The sequence below is a fragment of the Triturus cristatus genome, chromosome 1_2 (assembly GCF_964204655.1).
Source record: "Triturus cristatus chromosome 1_2, aTriCri1.1, whole genome shotgun sequence".
NCBI lineage: Eukaryota > Metazoa > Chordata > Amphibia > Caudata > Salamandridae > Triturus > Triturus cristatus.
In genome coordinates this window covers 950,190,367-950,211,155 of record NC_140580.1, presented here as the reverse complement: position 1 = coordinate 950,211,155, position 20,789 = coordinate 950,190,367, and the positions used below count along the sequence as shown (strand labels likewise).

The window sequence follows — 20,789 nt, the reverse complement described above, 5'->3', positions numbered from 1 at the left end:
GTATTATGTAGGAGGAAGTAAGGCAGGGCTTGCTCAGTTGAAAGCTCAAACACATCGACAAAGAATCACAGAGATTCGGCGACCGCATAGTCAGTGTACGCAGCATGATGCTACTACAGCACAGGAGTTCGAACGCTACTATGCCGACTTCTACTCGGCTGAACAGTTAAGTCAAACAGCTGCGGCTGATTATGTGGCCCATGAGTATCCTCCATGTCTGCCCGCAGAGGATGCTCTTCGGTTGAAGCAGGATAAAGGTGGATGAAGCCCTCGCTGCCATAGCAAGGCTTCAAATAGGTAAAGCACCAGGACAGGATGGGCTCAGGTTACCTTTTTACAAATCTTTTGCTACACAGCTGCTGCCTAGCCTCACCCGCATCTACAACTCTTTTAGCAAACAGGGCACCCTTACTGATACAATGAGGATCTCTACTACAACAGTAATCCATTAACCGGGAAAGATCCCACCCTATGCTCCTCCTACAGACCCATTTCCCTCCTTAATGTTGATGCTAAAATCTTTACAAGCATACTAGCTGCCCGGCTGGGCCTCTATATGCAGGGACTGGTAGACCCAGAGCAAGTTGGGTTTATATCGAAGAGAGGGAAACAGCCATTACAACGCGGCTGTTACCACGCATTACCTTCACAATGCAGCCATTACAACGCAGGTACCGTTACCATGCATAACCTTTACCAAGGGTAATTTTAGGATTTAGGGTGGGTATGGGTTTTTGGGTGGGAAGAGAATTTGTAGAGTTTAGGATAGGTATTAGTTTTTTTGGTGGCAAGGGATTCCTTAGGGTTTAGGGCGGGTATGGGTTTTTGGGTGGTAAGGTAAAGTTTGGGGTGGGTATGGGTTTTTGGGTGGCAAGGGATTTTTTAGGGTGGGCATGGGTTTTTGGTTTTGGGTGGCAAGGGTCATTTTAGGGTGGATATGGATTTTTGTGTGGTAAGGGTAATTTTAGGGGGGTACATGCTTTTGGGTGGCAAGGGAATTTTTAGGGTTTAGGGGGGTATGGTTTTTTGGGAGGCAAAGATAACTTTAGGGTGGATATGGATTTTTGGGTGGCAAGGGTAATTCGAGGAGGGTATGGGTTTTTGGGTGGCAAGGGAATTTTTAGGGTGGGTATGGGTTTTTGGGTGGCAAAGGAATTTTTAGGTTTATGGGTGGGTATGCTTTGAGGGGTTTTAAACACACACACACACACACACACACACACACACATATATATATATATATACACGCACATTCATATGTATATATGCATGTGTAAATATATGTGTGTGTATATATACATATATACACACACAACAGCGTGTTTGTACCTACCTGAATATTTCTTACCAAGTATATGCCTTTACCAAGAAAATGTATGCATTTTACAGGAAAATATAAACCTTTTATATAAATATAAAAAGGGTTTATACTTATCTGTAAATACTTACATTTACTTGTAAAACCTTTACCACGCATAAGCATTTACCGTTCATGCTTTTACAACAAAGTTAGCTGTGAAGGCATGAATGGTAAAGGCATTATCGCCGTAAAAACGTGTGGTAACGGTAATGCGTGGTAACGGCATTCTCACTGTAACAGCATGCATTACAACGGAATGCGTAGTTCCATCATACATATCCCGAGAGAAGCTGCAGCAACAATACAAAAAGGCTTTGACACCTTATAGATAAGACGAACCGCTCTAGAGTCTCAGCCCTTTTCCTGTTGATCAATGCCAAAAAGTCATGTGATAATGTGCATTGGCCCTTTCTGCAACTTATACCTGCAAAGACAAGACTGCGCCCGCTTCCAGAAATGGATATGGTGCAGCTACACAAATCCCATAACCTCAGTACGAGTCAACAGCCTGCCGTCCAGACCCTATAGTATAGCAAGAGGAAGACGGGGGGCCCTTTGTTCCCCCTATCACATGCTTTATATATGGAGCTCCTGGCGGAATGGATCCGCATGAACCCCCTGATCACAGGCAATACTATGGGCTGCCAGGAACATAAAATCGCACTATACGTGGATAACGTCATGATTGCGATTGCACAGCCCTGCTCCTCCCTGCCTCAGCTTTTGGAAGGGTCTCTGGATTTAAAGTACACATACAGAAATCCTGGGCCCTCACCTTCACTATACCCCAGAGCAATAGAACCCAGCTGAAGAGCCTCTTTCTGCTTCCAAGGTTGACTCAAGGTGTGCAATAGTTGGGCCTTCAAATTAATTCCACAACAGAAAAGACAGCGGAATATAGCGATGCAGCCTTGCTAGCAACTGCTCATTTTGACATCTCTTGGTTGGGTCGGATAGCAGCGATCAAGATGACCCTTCAGAAGATTCTCTACTTAATGCAAACCCTTTCTGTGCAGCCACCCGCATACATTCTTGCGAAACCACAACACCTACTTGAAAACTATATAAGGGATGGCAAGACGGCATGCACAGCCAGAAAATGTGCTTACCAGTGGTGGCAGAGGGCGGGGGGAGTGGGGTCATATCACCATTCATCAGGGCCACGATCGGTACTTGAGAAAGGGTTAAGTTGGCCAAGAAGCTCTCCACCCATATCTCGTGGCAAACGTCTATTATAGGGAATCCTGATTTCCTCCCTGCTATGCATGGCGCAACATTACTTTCATGGCAAGACTCCAACTGTAAAAGGATAGGAGATTTTTTTTACCAGAGCAGCCTTTTAGAATTTTCACAAATCAAATTTGACTACGGAGTGCTGGAGACCGAATACTGGCAATATACCGCTATCAAGGACTGGGTGCCACACGCTCAAGTGCGTCCTTACGCTAGCAGACCCATTACACAGCCCCCTTAAGGGCCTTGCATAACGCTGCCGCAAGGCTCATCACTGGATCAAAAAGAAATGATCACATCACCCGAGATTTGAAATCCCTCCATTAGCTCCCCTATAAAGCAAGAATTCAGCTGAAAATTGCATGCATGACCCATACAGCTCTACACTTCGATACTCCTAGCTACCTCGCTCAGAAGCTTGAACTCTCGGGAGGCCTTAGATCCTCTAGAAACTCCAGCACTATATTGATGAAACCACAGAGATTCGCCAAAAAGAAAACCTACAACAGAGCCTTCGCTGCCATTACCCCAAACCTTTGGATCTCTCACCCCCCTGAAATAAGACTGACAAGAAAGAAATGAAACTACTATTTATGAAGACATTTATGCCCAAGACCCTAAGAACTCCATTCTCCTAGCATATTATGACTCGTCAACTTCTCTCATGATTACTGCTATCTGGTCAATGCGATCCGTCTCTACATTGTGGTGACATAGTCCTTATCTGGGGGTAGCCCGATCCTGTTCTTTTCTTGATTATAACATTATGATTATTGCTTGCTTGTTATGTTATTCCCTTTTTTGAGCTATCTGTTAACTTTATGGTGTCGCCACCGTCTTCAGGGATGTTGCCTTAACCTGTACTGTGGTAGTTTTTGTAATTGTTATTTGTGCTCGCTTGTCATGCTATTTTCTTGTTCATGACACTAGGGGTTCTATACGTCTCTGCTCCTTATCATCTGTAAAGCGCTACAATACCTGCGAGGGTCATGTTCGCACTACATAAAGCTTTTAAAATAAATTATTCCATTTGATAAGTGGCTTTTTACCTAACCACAATGACATGGGCCTCCTCTCTGATGTGCACGCCTTCATCAACACACCCACAACCCCTAACAAATCCCCAGCCCAACAGAGGTGGGTACTAGCATGCAAGCGCCTTTCACCCACCCCCAAGGAATGGTTGGATATTTTGTGCCAATCCCACACCTTAGCACGTTGCACATCTGGGAAAGAAACCCTACTTACAAGAACCCACTATTGCTATTACACACCAGCCAGGGCAGCCAAATCGAAACGAGACAGCGACTATGGATGATGGTGCCAGTTAGGCACACTGACTTGCCTACGATCGGATTACTCTAACTACACCGCTATAGGAGTGATATATTGGCGGACATGATATGTATGACACTGACATACCTAAATTGCCCAGCTATATCTTGCTAGGCGTCCCCAATGCCTTGGCCTAACCACTACACCCAGCAAGGGGAAGGCAATTGCCCTAGCCCTGTGTCCAGCCAAGCAAGTCCTCCCGTCCAACTGGGGGCACAGAGATGGTGCCAACCCTCGCAGTTTGGTTATATAAACTCTGGGAACTCCTTGGTATGGAAAAGCCGGCAGCATTTGTAGAATACACACTACCACAATTTGACAAAACCTGAGGCCCATGCATACGATTTCTTGCGCAGAGCTTCAGAGAGTTGATCTGTCCAGCATACTTAGATGACAATGCGGATTAACTTACCACCCACCCTGAGACACTCTCCTAATGACTGCTGATTGGGATGGCGGAGTTTGTTGAGCACTTCTCATTCCCTTCCCATCCCCCAAATCCTTCGCCCCTACCTCCATTCCACCATCCTTGGGCACTCTGACTCATCCTTTCTACCTTCCCTGCACCCCCTCCTCCGTCCACTCTCCCTTCCCATTGCGGCCAATGAATGTAGGTGAGGTTATAATTTTGTACATGTCTTTCTTCTTCTGAAACCCAATAAAATACATTTAAAAACTGTTGGAGTAGGTTTGTATGCTATCACTAGAGTGGCACTAGACTAAATCTTATGTGGTTTACTATGTGTTCAACAGTGTGAGATAGTAAAGAGTTAGGTGTAATGCATATGATAAATCCAAAGGGCTACAAGTCCACAGCTGTGAAACGGTCCAGGACTTGGATGGAGGAGGTCGGTCTTGGTCGCACAAACGTACTAGACAAACTATAGTTACTGACGTCACAGAAGGCAACTATCTTTCCATCCATCAATTAGGTTTAAGATTTTTGTGACACATATGTCTAGAAGTCTCTGCGTGGCTGAGGAAACCCGTGTGCTACTTGTCCACAACATTGAAACTTATTTCATGATTTGTGCAAACAGTTTAAGCTGTGAAGTTTACGGAGGATTGTGCGCAGAAATCTATGACGCTCTGGGAGATTGAATTAGTCATATTAAGTCAGGTATAGAGTGCACAATGCTTCAATGGTCCCCAAGGGGTGATTTATGGAATACTAGATTTCTTACGTAGGGCTGCTACCTCTAAGAATTAGCATGTCTAGATTGTGCAAACACACAGGTCTGAGTGTAGGTTATATCTGGCAGCTGCCTGATATTCCAACCACGTCTAGCCCAAACTCCGAGTGATTCCTAAGGCATCGTAAAGCACAGGCAGGATTCTAAAGGGGCAAAAATACTAACAGTTAATGAAGAACATTTCAAGTTCATGCACATTCACGTAGCTGCCGCTCGATTAGAGCTTGAAGTGAACTCTGACCTAAACATATGATGAGATCGTACCAAGGCAAAGTTCATCTAAACTGTCACATCAAGCTTGGTTTACAACCGCCTAGGTGAAGTCACTTATGATATACGATGACACGTTTATGTTAAGCATGTATAATAAACCCGGCAAGGAGGAGCTGCCTTTGGACTTTCAGCAGGTTAACTTGTCGTTATGTAAAAACAGCACAACAATGCATAAGCACAATTCAGCTTCCATGGTTAACTTTGGGGCCTTACTGGAAACCTCGCTAGTTTTGGTGGCTGGAACAGTAACAACGTTTCTTCAAACACTTCAAATTAAGTATTTTTTTGAGGTGGGGGCATGCCCTCACTACATGCCAAGTCACCAGTTATGCTTTGCTACGCAATCAGAACTTGCTACCCTATGCTCATGACGCACATATGCTGTGACAGATGACATCCCTTTCAGCATCACAGATCAAGTCACTGGCGACATCACACACATCACTTCACCGTTGAAATCACTGCTGACCTGGACAGTCATCCTACAAAACGAAGCAAGCCTAGGTATGGTAATTTAAATTTCGCTCATCTCTATACTGCAGCTGGGATGTTTCTGAAAACACTTTTTTTTCCAAGTCTGCTTTTCAACCTACTACGGAGGCATTTACAGGTGAAAGCGCCAGTTTGGGTGATGGAGTGGAATAAGGGACCACGTGGGGGGTGGATGCAAGGCCTAGCCAAAGAGCAGGGTCTGCACTCATCCAATGAGGCTTACGGCACGGAGGCTTATACTCATACAGAGGCGCCGCACAGGGAACGGCAGCAGAACAAGCCTTACTTTTAACCACCATGGCGCTCTGCCAAAGGCCATGCATAGCAGGTAATGCCCACGCAAAGGACAATGTCCAAATACTTTATAACTTCCTTTTAAATTAGGTTGTTCGGGGAAATTACTTCTTTTTTTTAAACATACTTTAACGTCTTACAGGAAAAGAAAACCATAACATAATGAAGCTTTTTCAGAGATTTACTAGGGTTTTTTGATGATACTGTACATAAAACAGCAATATGTTAACATTCCGTTATGCCCAACTTTGTGTGGCGAATCCCGCTCTTCGGCAGCATGGAATAACCCTTGCTCTTAAGCAGATTCTAATGTATTCTTCTGAACCGAAATACCGAATGCACAGCTTGCTGAAAGTCACAACAATCACTCTGCATCGACCTCATGTACTCCTCACAGCTTAGAATTTCAAAATAGGCCATCCAACGTGCAAAGTGCAATTTTAAAATACGTTCCAACCTCATTTTTCCTTTCATGAAAAGACAATCTACACCCTCCGGATTTCTATTCCCATTCCCCTCACAATAACTCGATCCATGTCTCATTCTGTGAACTTATGATAGCGAAAAAATGTAATACTGTCTCTTCAACAACCAGTCAGAAATCTGCAAGTTTGAGTAATGGAATTCACGAGTTTCCTAATCTCCAATTTAACTAACAAGAAATACAGAAAACCTAAACCATCCCAACCCCTTCTCATGTAATGAAATTTTTTTAAATCGGCAGTGAAAAGTATTTACACCAAACAACACAAAATACGATGTTTTAGTAAAATCTACATTCATGTCAAGTGTCTATAATTTAGCCCTGGGAAGAGTTCCATTATGAGGAACGCCGCAGAGTGACCAAAAACTCTACATAGCAGAGTTCTGCCAGCAGCGGAGCGCGTTAGGCTGTTCATGATTATTTTTAGCGTCTGGTGTTGGTCCCGCGCTGAAAAAACAGCACGAACTGCACCAAGCGCAGCACAAGGGGGCGCAGCTTTTTTCTGCTGCTTGAGTAGATGTTCTACTTGAGTGGCAGCTTCCTCAACGTGAACAGAAAAATTCTCAATGCGAACGGTAGTGGCCATCTGTGACCGCCCACATTGAGAAATCTCGACGGAAGGTAGTCTGGAGTAAGATTTTCCTAGCTCGTGTTCGCCAACTTAAAGTTGTTGAGCCCAAGCGAGGGAAAAACTTTCGAACTTGGAGCGCCACATGGAGCAGGAAAAACTATGCGAGCGGAGCGAAATTTCAAGACCAGGCCTACAATAATTTGGCTTGGCGTGTTTTTCAATAATGTACAAAGTCAAACATTTTAAGAGGATATAACAAAGAAATATTTTTGCCACCATCCTTCAACTTTTCCCTGAAAGATCACTACAAAACATGACATGCCGAAGCTTTGCTGGATGAACCAGCGAATGCCAAAATTTGTGCAGACAACAAGGTTATTAAAAATGAAAAACCTTTTCAATGGAAAGTTCACCTGAACTATAATCATGCAGTTGCTATCACTGTCCGTGACATATTTTTTAACTGAAAAAACAAAGGCAATAAGTATCGCCTATACAAAAGCTATTTGCTCTGGCAATGTGTTTTTGCCATGTTGTACACGAGTGTGGCTGCTGTTCAGCATGGCTAAAAGTTAGTGGTGTGGTGTGGAGTGGGGGAGTAGTGTGTTGCAGACTGGATTTGTTGGAGTAGAGTGTCATAGAGTAGGGGCAATAGGGTGTTGTAGAGTTGAGTAGAGGGGAGTAAAGATAAGTGGTAGAGTGTCAGAGTGCAGTGGCATAGAGTGGAGCGGAATAGGGTGAAGTGAGAGTGAATTGAGATAGTGGGGGTGGATTGGAGTGTAGTGGGGGTGGATTGGAGTGTAGTGGGGGTGGATTCGAGTATATTGGGGTGGATTCGGGTAGGTTGGTATGGACTGGATTGGGTTAGAGTGGGATGTATTGAGTGAAGTGGCGTATACAGGAGTGGGTGGACTGGATGGGGTGGATTAGATTGGAGTAGGGGTGGACTGAAATGTGGTGCGGTGGATTGTATTGGGGTGGATTAGAGTGGGGTGGATTAGATTGGTTTGGGGTGGATTGAATTAGACTAGGATGGTTTGGAGTAGGGTGAACTAGAGTGAAGTGGAGGGGTGGATTGGACTGGAGGGGTGGATTAGAGTAGGGTGGATTGGATTGGAGTGGGGTTAATTGGAGTGTGGTGGACTGGATGGTTTGGAGTATACTGGGGTGGATTCGAGTAGGTTGGTATGGACTGGATTGGGTTTGTTACACGCTCCTCTACCTGTACTATTCTAAAGCCCTCCTCACACACTACCATTCCCAGAATGCATCATTAAGGTAGCTAGCCTGGTGTACCACCCCAGTACTTCTCTAAGAGATATCATTGGTCACTAAGATCACATGGGATGAGAGTTTGTTTAAATAGAAGCCCCGCCTTGCTATCAGCGCTTGGCTTACGAAGCTTTCGTGTTAGTAACCCTTGCTGGATTCCTGTTTCCTCGGATATCGCCTGGATATTGCCTTGATACTTTGTTGCCTTGGACCTTGCCTATTTTCTACTTCGTGACCCTGTCTTCCTGGAAGGCTGGGGTATTCCTTAACGGGATTCACGGAGGACGTTCCTGTTTTGTTACCGCACGCCGACTAAGGACGCCTAATTCATCCAGCACCGAGTGGGACTGGAGCCCCTCCCCTCGCGAGAGCGCCGGCGAATCGCTCCTGCTGCTGACTTTCCGCCTACCGCTCAATACCCTCTCCCGTACCTGGTTCTCCTTCTTCGTCAGGTTTCTTCAGAGCGGAGAGTCCTTGGAAGCACGAAGTCTTCAACAACCGTGGCCACGGGTACGTCACACGCGCTGATAGCGTGTTCCTTTTTTTTTCTTCATGAACTTTATTTCGGGACCTGTTGCTACCTAGTATTTCGCCTCCCAGCTCACAGCGAACATTAATCTCACTGAGACTTCTACGAACGAGGCGTAACTCCTATGACTGGGTAATTTACAGTACAGAGTGTGCCTTTTATTTTCCACACAATGTTCAAGAAGTATTGGAGGACTCTTTCGTGCTTTTTGCCTTCCTTAAAGCTACACGTGCCTTATTTTGATTTGCCAAATTGAATCTTCGAACTTTATTGATCATTGCCTACAGAAAAAGTGGGAGATTACGTTCCACCGCTGTCAAGAGATATCTCGTAGGCATCATCCTGTTCTACTCTAGAGAAGGTTGGGAAGGTACACTCTCTTCTTAGACACGCTCTTAATAGCCTCAGCATCAGTGTCCATTCTGTATAGTATAATTCACTGGGTGTAACTGTGTCTTCTGTTTTCTCTTCCCGTTTATTGTTTTTATCTCCTGCAGCACTGCCTTTTCCTTTCTGCATCTTCGCTGTGAGCGAGTTCCTCTACCCTGGTGGGTTTCCCTGACGCCCTTCTTCCTGGTCCCGGATCTTCCTTGGAGTACTATTCATCTACTAGCAGTTAGACTTCCTGTGGATGTTTATACTCTAGGGGAGATCAGAGATCCTGTTCATCGCTCCCGTGGATGTTGGCAACATTGGGCCTGCTCAAGTAAGATTGGCACGAGAGTGACAGAAAGCCAAGCCCACGAATACATACATCCCCTGAGCGAAAATGGATCCGTTACACATGGACGCCAAAATGTCCGGTGTTACCCCTGAAACAACCATGAACGAATTAGCTTCTGCTGTAATAACTCTACAAGCAGAACTTAGTCAGTTAAGAACGGAGAATCAAAGATTAGTCACAGAACTAAACCACATTAAGACACAACAAAGTGTTAGCGCCAGAGTAGAAGACGTAGCAGTTAAAGCAAAGAAAAGTTATATACGGCCTGCCCTCTTTCAGGGTCTCTCACATACTCCAGTCCTCACCGAGCCAGTTAGCCAGACTAGTAGAGCTCCTCCAGTGAATGTAACTGTAGTCACCCCGTCTCCCACACCATTGGCTGTGCCAGAAAGGTTTAATGGCGACAGCAGTAAATATGGGGTGTTTATAAACCAGTGCCACCTTCAATTTCTTTGTCGAGCCGCTTCATTTCCAGACGACGCCACTAAAGTGGCTTTCATCATCTCTTACCTCACGGGTAATGCAGCATTATGGGCTGTATCGCTAGTGGAAAATGACGACCCCATCCTATATAATCTGACGATGTTTAAGGATAAAATGCGAAATCTGTTTGCACGGCATTCCTACATGCAAGCTAGTGATAACGAATTAATGAACCTAAAACAGGGATCAAAAGACCTCGTAACGTACATCACTACATTTAATCGCCTGGTCACGGAAACCCAGTGGCCTGAAGAAAAAAGAACTTCTTTGTTCTATAGAGGGCTGAAGGATGACCTGAAAGATATCCTCTCACAAATCGTGGATCCTCCGGAGGACTGTGCCTCCTTCATAGATTTAGTAGTCAAATTAGAGCACAGGTTAAACGAAAGAAGAGGTGACAAGACCAAAGGCGAGTATCCTCGCTTTCTGATAAGTAGAACTGAGAAAAAGGACCCAAAAGATTTAGGGGAACCTATGCAGATTGGGGGCCTCAGAGGTTCATTGACTAGTACGGAAAAAGAGAAACGCCGAAAACTCAATTTGTGTTTGTATTGCGGCAAAGGGGGGCATTACGCACGAGAGTGTCCAGTAAAACCAAAGTTCTCTGTAAAGTCGGCTCCCCTGCATAACAGTTCTTCTACTGCCTCGGAAAACTAATGGACTTGAAGGATCAAGAGATCACTCCTTCGAGTCTTTCTTTGAACCAGATCTCACCCGTAGTATCAAAAAAGATACCCTTGATACCCAAGCATTTTACCTTGATGATAGTCCTGGTGTTGTCTGCCCAATATCGTAAGACCATGCCCATACTTTTGGATTCAGGAGCTACCGGTAACTTTATGGATATTACTTTAGCCCGATCATTAGGTATAGAATTCCTATCCAAGAATCACCCTGAAAAGATTAGAGCAGTTGATGGCACCGAGTTGTCCTCAGGTTTAATCACCTTTCAAACTCCCCACCTGACCATGGTGTGTGAAAACGGGCACTCTGAGTCTATACAATTTGATTTAATAGACACGCCCAATTTTGGAGCCATACTGGGAGTACCCTGGTTACAGGTGCATAATCCCCTGATTGATTGGGTTTCCAGAAAAGTTACTCTACGGTCTCCCTACTGTTTAGTACATTGCTACCAAGAAACACCCACCTGGCACGAGTCTTTATGTTGTGCTATGGAAACTGCTAGTACCCCTGATCTGCCATTGCAATATAGAGACTATAAAGATGTGTTTGACAAGGTGAAAGCTATTGCTTTACCACCCCATAGATCCTATGATTGTAGGATAGATTTACAGCCGGGAGCAGTGTTGCCTGTCAGCAGAATATACGCACTGACAGAGCCAGAAAACGCATATATGTTTGACTATTTACAAGACATGCTACAAAAGGGTTTTATTCGCCATTCAACGTCACCAGTATCTTCTCCCCTTTTTTTTATTCCCAAACGAGAAGGAGGGTTGAGAGCTTGCCTGGATTATAGAGCTCTCAATAAAGTCACGGTCAAGAACAAATACCCTCTTCCTCTCATCTCCACCCTTCTGGACCAAGTAAGAAACGCTAAGATTTTCACCAAATTAGATCTTCGGGGTGCATATCATTTGATCCGTGTCCGAGAAGGGGATGAGTGGAAGACGGCATTTCGCACAAAATTTGGTCTATTCGAATATTGCGTAATGCCTTTTGGCTTATGTAATGCGCCCGCAGCCTTTCAGTTTTTTATCAATGAAATCCTCCGTGAGTATCTAGACATCTTTGTAATCGTCTATATTGACGACATTTAGTCTTCTCACAAACAGAAGAAGATCATGTGCAACATGTAAAACTAGTTTTGCAAAGACTACAAGATAACCATCTCTTTGCCAAATTGGATAAATGTCTGTTTCATGCCACTAAAATGGATTTTTTGGAGTTTGTTATTTCTCCTGAAGGGATACACATGGATTCAGCCAAAGTGTCTGCCATAAGCAATTGGTCCAGTCCCTCGTCTGTAAAGGAAATACAATCCTTTCTGGGATTCGCCAATTTCTACAGACGATTTATCGAGCGGTTTTCCGATCTCATTACTCCCATCACTAGACTCCTTAAAAAGGGAGTTGTGTTTAACTGGGATGACAAGGCAGAACAGGCTTTTCAGACACTGAAAAGGAAATTCATCTCCGCCCCTGTTCTTCGTCATCCTAATACCACTCAACCCTTCTATTTGAAAGCCGACGCATCACAATACGCGGTCGGGGGGATTCTATCACAAAGACATCCTATACAGGGAACCATGCATCCCGTGGCGTATTTTTCCAAAACACTCTCTGCTGCTGAACAAAATTACACCATTGGGGAAAGAGAGTTGTTAGCCATCAAACTCGCATTCCAAGAATGGAGGCATTATTTATTGGGCTCACCTCACACTATAACCATATTCTCTGATCACCGCAATTTACAATTTTTTAAATCTGCAAAGGCCCTTACTCCCAGGCAAATGCGGTGGGTCTCCTTTTTCAGTGAATATGATTTTGTTATACACTTCCAACCAGGTTCCAAACATGGCAAGGCTGACGCATTGTCCAGATTAGGGAAAGAAAACAAATACACTGAAGAACTACCCCCATTTATCATTCCCGAGAACAAGATAGCGGCCATCACAAACATGGATGACGAGAACAGTTTTCTTAAATCCCTTGTCACTGAATGTACTTCTCTTAACTCTGATGACTGGTTACGGGATTCCACAAACAAGATAAGTGACGGCTTATATTATCACCAGAGTCGTTTATATATCCCCTCTACAGAGCTCCGTAGTCTGGTCATGGATTGGTGTCATTCTTTCCCTTTGGCCGGTCATCCTGGGACAGACAAGACTTTGCATAATTGCCAAAGATGGTTTTGGTGGAAAGGGATGACTCAGGATATTTCAGAATATGTTAAGGCTTGTCCCACGTGTGCCAGACAAAAGGCGTTACATTGTGCTCCAGCAGGACTACTACAACCGATGCCTATCCCCCATACTCCTTGGTCATCCATTAGTATGGATTTTATCACGGACTTGCCTGTCACCAGAGGGTATCGCTCCATCCTAGTAGTAGTGGACTTATTGTCTAAAATGGCTCATTTCATACCTCTGTCAAAGTTACCTACGTCTAAAGAGCTGATAGACGTATTTATCCAACAGATTGTTCGATTACATGGATTACCCTCTACTATAGTGTCCGATAGAGGCACCCAGTTTATATCGAAATTCTGGCAAGGATTGTGCACTGTCCTCCACATTGACCACCGTCTGTCGTCAGCATATCATCCCCAAACTGACGGGCAGACAGAACGAACAAATCAAACCTTAGAACAATATTTAAGGTGTTTATTAGGGACTGTCACGAGCGATTGGGTGCAAGCCCTCCCTTTAGCTGAGTTTGCCTACAACAACTCCTGTCATTCAGCTACCCAGACATCCCCGTTTTACTTCTTATATGGGTACCATCCCTTGTGCCTACCGGTACGCCTCCCTCACACGCTCACCAACATACCTAAGGTAACGGAACACCATGCACGCCTCTCTGCTATATGGGAGTTGGCTAAACAAAAACTACAAGAAGCCAAGACCCACATGAAAGCACAAGCAGATAAACATAGACGTCCTGCACCTAATTATGTAGTGGGTGAGAAAGTGTGGTTAGCTACAACCAATCTTAGAGTAGCCGGGCCTCGAAAACTCCAACCTAGATACATCGGGCCTTTTCCTGTCTCACGCATTATCAATCCAGTAGCCCTTAAACTTGAGTTGCCTCCCGAGTATCAGATCCACCCTGTCTTTCATGTTTCTTTACTCAAGATATATATACCCCCCACTCGTCCTGAAATTCCTCCTCCTCCGATCACTGTAGAAGCACAACTAGAATACGAAGTCAAAAGAATAGTAGATTCCCGGAGACATCGGGGTAAGCTGCAATATCTTATTGATTGGGTGGGATACAGTCCTGAGGATAGGTCTTGGGAACCAGCAGATCAAGTACATGCACCCAGTCTAGTACGGAGGTTTCATGCCTTACACCCAGACAAGCCTCAACCTGTGAGTAGGCCTTTAGGGGGGAGAACTGTTACACGCTCCTCTACCTGTACTATTCTAAAGCCCTCCTCACACACTACCATTCCCAGAATGCATCATTAAGGTAGCTAGCCTGGTGTACCACCCCAGTACTTCTCCAAGAGATATCATTGGTCACTAAGATCACATGGGATGAGAGTTTGTTTAAATAGAAGCCCCGCCTTGCTATCAGCGCTTGGCTTACGAAGCTTTCGTGTTAGTAACCCTCGCTGGATTCCTGTTTCCTCGGATATCGCCTGGATATTGCCTTGATACTTTGTTGCCTTGGACCTTGCCTATTTTCTACTTCGTGACCCTGTCTCCCTGGAAGGCTGGGGTATTCCTTAACGGGATTCACGGAGGACGTTCCTGTTTTGTTACCGCACGCCGACTAAGGACGCCTAATTCATCAAGCACCGAGCGGGACTGGAGCCCCTCCCCTCGCGAGAGCGCCGGCGAAGCGCTCCTGCTGCTGACTTTCCGCCTACCGCTCAATACCCTCTCCCGTACCTGGTTCTCCTTCTTCGTCAGGTTTCTTCAGAGCGGAGAGTCCTTGGAAGCACGAAGTCTTCAACAACCGTGGCCACGGGTACGTCACACGCGCTGATAGCGTGTTCCTTTTTTTTTCTTCATGAACTTTATTTCGGGACCTGTTGCTACCTAGTATTTCGCCTCCCAGCTCACAGCGAACATTAATCTCACTGAGACTTCTACGAACGAGGCGTAACTCCTATGACTGGGTAATTTACAGTACAGAGTGTGCCCTTTATTTTCCACACAACGTTCAAGAAGTATTGGAGGACTCTTTCGTGCTTTTTGCCTTCCTTAAAGCTACACATGCCTTATTTTGATTTGCCAAATTGAATCTTCGAACTTTATTGATCATTGCCTACAGAAAAAGTGGGAGATTACGTTCCACCGCTGTCAAGAGATATCTCGTAGGCATCATCCTGTTCTACTCTAGAGAAGGTTGGGAAGGTACACTCTTCTTAGACACGCTCTTAATAGGCTCAGCATCAGTGTCCATTCTGTATAGTATAATTCACTGGGTGTAACTGTGTCTTCTGTTTTCTCTTCCCGTTTATTGTTTTTATCTCCTGCAGCACTGCCTTTTCCTTTCTGCATCTTCGCTGTGAGCGAGTTCCTCTACCCTAGTGGGTTTCCCTGACGCCCTTTTTCCTGGTCCCGACTCTTCCTTGGAGTACTATTCATCTACTAGCAGTTAGACTTCCTGTGGATGTTTATACTCTAGGGGAGATCAGAGATCCTGTTCATCGCTCCTGTGGATGTTGGCAACATTGGGCCTGCTCAAGTAAGATTGGCACGAGAGTGACAGGGTTAGAGTGGGATGTATTGAGTGAAGTGGCGTATACAGGAGTGGGTGGACTGGATGGGGTGGATTAGATTGGAGTAGGGGTGGACTGAAATGGGGTGCGGTGGATTGTATTGGGGTGGATTAGAGTGGGGTGGATTAGATTGGTTTGGGGTGGATTGAATTAGACTAGGATGGTTTGAAGTAGGGTGAACTAGAGTGAAGTGGAGGGGTGGGGTGGATTGGACTGGAGGGGTGGATTAGAGTAGGGTGGATTCGATTGGAGTGGGGTTAAATGGAGTGTGGTGGACTGGATGGATTGGATTGAGTGGTGTGGACGGGATGGGATGGAGGATTGGAGCAGGGTGGATTGGACTGGAGTGGGGTGGACTTGATTGGAGTGGGGTGAATTGGAGTTTGGTGGGCTGGATGGATTGAGTGGGGTGGACGGGATGGGGTGGATTGCAGTAGGGTGGTGTGGCTTGGAGTAGAGTGGGGTGGATTGGAGTAGAGTGGGGTGGATTGGATTGGAATGGGGTGCATTGAAATGGGGTGGACTAGCCTACGGTGGGGTGGATTGGATTGGGGTGGAGTTGGGTGATGTGGAATGGAGTGAGGTGGGGTGGATTGGATTGAGTAAGGTGGAATTGGGGTAGAGTGGGTTGGATTGATTGTAGTGGGTGGACTGGAGTGGGTGGACTGGATGGGCTGGATTGGCGTGGGGTAGATTGTAATGAGGTGAGGTGGAGTGGGGTGGAGTGTGGTGGAGTGGAGCGGGGTAGAATAATTGAGTGGGGTGGCTTGGATTAAATTGAGGTGGACTGGATGGAGGTGGGTTGAACTGGATTGGGGTGTGGTGGATAGGAGTGGGGTGACAGGACTGAAGTGAGGTGGATTTGATTGGGGTGAGGTGGATTGAAATGGGGCAGACTGGAGTGGGGCAGATGGTTTAGACTGGATGGAACAGATTGGAGAAGGGCAGATGGTTTTGGATTGGAGGGGAGCACATTCGAGTGGGGCAGGTAGTTTTGGATTGGAGTGGGGCACATTGGAGTGGGGCAGGTAGTTTTGGATTGAAGTAGGGCAGATTGGTTTGGATTGGAATGGGGCGGTTTGGAGAGGGCAGATTGTTTTGGATTGGAGTGGGGCAAATTGGAGAGGGCATATTGTTCTGGAGTAGTGTATTAGAGTGGAGCAGATTATTTTGTGTTGCAGTGGGACAGATTGTTCCGGATTGAGTGTGGGAGATTGTTTTGGATTGGGGCAGATTTGAGTAGGACCGATTGTTTTGGATTGGAGTGGGGCACATTGAATTGATGCAGACTGTTTTGAATTGGAGTGGGGAAGATTGTTTTAGATTGGAGTGGGGAAGATTATTTTGGATTGGAATGGGACGAACTGGAGGGGGGCAGATTGGAGTGTGGTGGATCGAAGTGGACTGGATTGGGGTGAGTGGTTTGGACTGGAGTGGGGTAACTGGATTGGTCGGGAGTGGATTGGATTGAGTGGGGAGGATTGGTGTGGGATGAGGTGGGTGGAATGGTGCAGATTGGAGCGGGGTGGATGGGGGTGTAGTGCACGATTGTGTGTTAAAGCATAATTTCAGAAATTACACATATTGTGCTAAACCCAATAATGGGAGTAGTCACTTGGTGCAGCATCGCCAGTAGCTATTAATGCTGAAATTGATCGACAATCATTTAAACCCTTTTTCAAATTCTTTATTTGTGGTAACTATTTCCACCATGAAAGCCATTCATGGTCTTCCTTTTGGTTGTATTATAACAGTTTGATTTCTTAACAAAAGGTTGCATATAATTGTTGTACATCATGATTATAATTTCAACACAATTCAAAATAGCCCTAGGGCATTTTGGACCTGTGGGTCCTTCATCTGGGGGATTCAGTCGACATGATTTACATTACTGTGAATTAAAACAGAAAATACAGATTCATATTTTATACATCCATCAAAGAGCCAAACACAAATCACAAAGAAACAGTATCAAAACAACCCAAGTGGTTGAAACAGCTTGACTTCTAAAACCCATCTTGGATTATAGGCCATGTAAATGTACTTGATTAACGTTTAATCATCGTTCATCGTGTTATAGGCTATGTTCTGGCAGAGCAACTATATTGTTGAAGACCTTATTAGCATACGTGACTTTAACCTTTGTTTTTTTATCATTGAATATCTGGGTTCTTTTTTAATCATATTCAGACAACTGCCCCACAGCAAGGGATGGCTGCAGGGCTTGGCAACTGCAGCAGGACAGTCATAATTATATCAGAATTTCCATAGAAAGAGTGTTTTTTGTTTTGCTAATCACTATTGTTGCTTTTAGACAAATTTACACAAAATCCCCCAAAACTAAAGTTTGTCCACCACAGCCTCTGCATGGAATGTTTCATAACAATCCATCAAGTGGGGACCAAGAAGAGAAAGGAGGTCCCAATTTGGGATTTTCCATAGTTATTCCCATAGGAAACTTTGCTCTGCGACACAAAAATTGCTGAATACATTACAATAAACCTGCATTCATTTATACATAACTAAATTGTAAAGCCCAGGCTATTACTGTGGTGCCGCTCAACTAATGTGAGAAAACTGTTTACCGCTTTACAGATTCCAAATTTTTTATATAGAAGTTTTTAAAAAAAGCATAATTGTTTCCATATTATCCACAGATACAGAATTAAAAATGAAAATACAAAAAGCATAGGTAAAGAAATATAAAAATTAGATGTGATGCAGCCTCACTGCAAAAAAACACACAGCAGCCAATATAATTTGGTGCTCAACTCAAGTTTTCGGTAACCTGACCTCCCAACTGTAGACCCTTTTCTGCTCTTGTCCAGCCCATGCAGTTTGTAACTCTACGAAATGAGTCGCTATTATTTTGTTCCACCAGTCTTCGCAAGAAGATGGATTCCATGTTTCCAATTTCTGGTCATTATAATTAGGAGTGGGTGGTAAACTCCGCTCCGACGACTGAGTTTGCAGAATTTTGCCCACTCTGCCTGGAGCGTAGAGTTCTAGAAAAACTCTAAGAACCGCAGCATGACGGAGTTTTTCTAACACACGGCTCACCAAGGTTAAATTGGCGAGTGCAAGACGGCAAGTAGCTACCGTTCACAATGAGAAAGCTGCCGCTTGAGTAGAAAATCTACTCAAGCGGCATAAAGAAGCAGCACCCACTTGTGCCGTCTGCACTAATTTTACACGCGGAACAAGCTTCAAGCGCTAAAAATTAAGGTGACTAGTGCGAAGTGCCGAAATTCCACTGCTGGTGGAACTCCGTGGAATCTCGCGGACTATTTATGAAACTCTGTGGAGTAAAATCCCGCAAGTTCTGCACATCCCCAATTATAATTCTAACCAATACCATTATTTATAGAAAATGTTTTTCATACTGGTTCCCAAACCAAACGGTATGTGGGGTCTAGAGTCCGTTCTTTATCTAGCATTCTTCTAAGCCTTGAAAATATTCATACAGTACTCCTTCAGTAGCTGACAAGAGTGCATGCACACTTTATGCAGCCTGTTGAGTGCATTCGGGGCACATCGAAAGTTTAGTCTGATTCCATTTTCATATCTTTGCAGGAGTGATTTAATAATAAATGACTCCATATTTATGGACCCTATACTTTACTGACATTAAAGTACCTTGTAGACCTAAAAGTATCTGTCAGATTCCACGTTATTTGCATATTTATTATTTTATTTCCGTATTGAAGCTACAACCACTTTGCAGAGAACAGTAACAGGTCCTATACTGTCAATGCATATTTTAAGAGATTTAACTTACTCTATGGACTGTGCTGGGCATAAAACGCCGAGAATAAAAGGCTTTTTATCACCATTACTGAGGCATGATGGGGTCCTCGTGACCCACTCCCCACTCGAGGCTTCGCCTTTTGCGAGTCATCCCACGTCCGCACTTACCAATGGTCATAAATAAACTATTGCCCATATAAGATCTATTCCTTTAAAAAAATGCCTGTTAAAGTTATGGTAACGATCTGAAACCCAGTAAAAGTAAATTACGATGAGGTTCATATACAACTTTAACCCTATCCCTGGACACTACAACGGCCATCAAAAATGACACTAATGAGGGCATTTATTGTGACCAATAATGTCATCACCAGAGACATTACACAAAGGTAAAACACTGCAGTCCAACGCAGATGTTTTACAAACACAATAGAAATAAAAGGCTGCAGTACCATGCACTGTGCACAAGTGCACACACACTTGGGGGAGAGGCTGTGGCCTTAGGGCTAGAGCGGTCGACCTCGAAGCTGGTGTACCGGGTTCAAGTCTCGGCAGGGACGCCCAACATCCTGTGATTCTGGGCAAATCAATCACTTGATTTCCCCATGCCTAGCAAAATGAATGTGTCAATGTAAAGCGCTCTTGACCCTTCAGGTCAAATTCGCGATATATAAAACTGCGGTAAAAAAAGGGGGTAATGGTTCCTGGAGCAGGGCAATGACTATAATTAGAAAACATTCCGGTGCAACCTATCTATTCAACAACTCAACAATCCCTTGTAGAGGCTCGTGTGCGACCCAGAAAGCAATCCGTGACCCATAGTCGAATATGCTTTCTTACTTATATATTTATCCTCATCAATATATTCATACATTACTTTGAAAATTCAAGTAAACATGATATTTCTTGCAAAAAATATGTAAATAGTTCACAACACGAATACAATATCATATCACATATGTGAGAAATGTTCAGACTCATTCTGTTAAAAAAAAAAAATCCCATACCTGATGCTTGCTTCCGCATCATTCAATCATCCAATCGCTTGCTCCTCACTTAAGCACCATTATGTCGGACATGCAGGCGAAGACGTGACCAGCACCCGCGGAGATTACCGGAGGCACAGGACTGCACACACACGGGTATCGTTTCGAAAGCATTAATTAATAGGACACCTGTTTCCACGGCAATCTTATCGTGAGGCCCGTATTTGGGACTTCATTTGATCTTTCTCAAGTTGGGCTGCCAAGATAACGTCATTTCTTCCATTGTGTGTTTTTTTTTTAACTAGTACACAAATATACATCGAAACATACTCAGATTCAAGCTCTCGCTCATGTCACGTCTGCTATAAATCTGCCCAGAAGTTTGACGTTTT

General features: G+C 44.5%; 1 protein-coding gene across 4 annotated transcripts in view; it reads right to left on the bottom strand.

Moving 5' to 3' along the window:
• Nucleotides 1–20,789, bottom strand: part of RGS3 (regulator of G protein signaling 3) — an 834,919-nt gene that overhangs the window by 286,038 nt on the left and 528,092 nt on the right. The gene's annotated exons all lie outside the window — the stretch shown is intronic.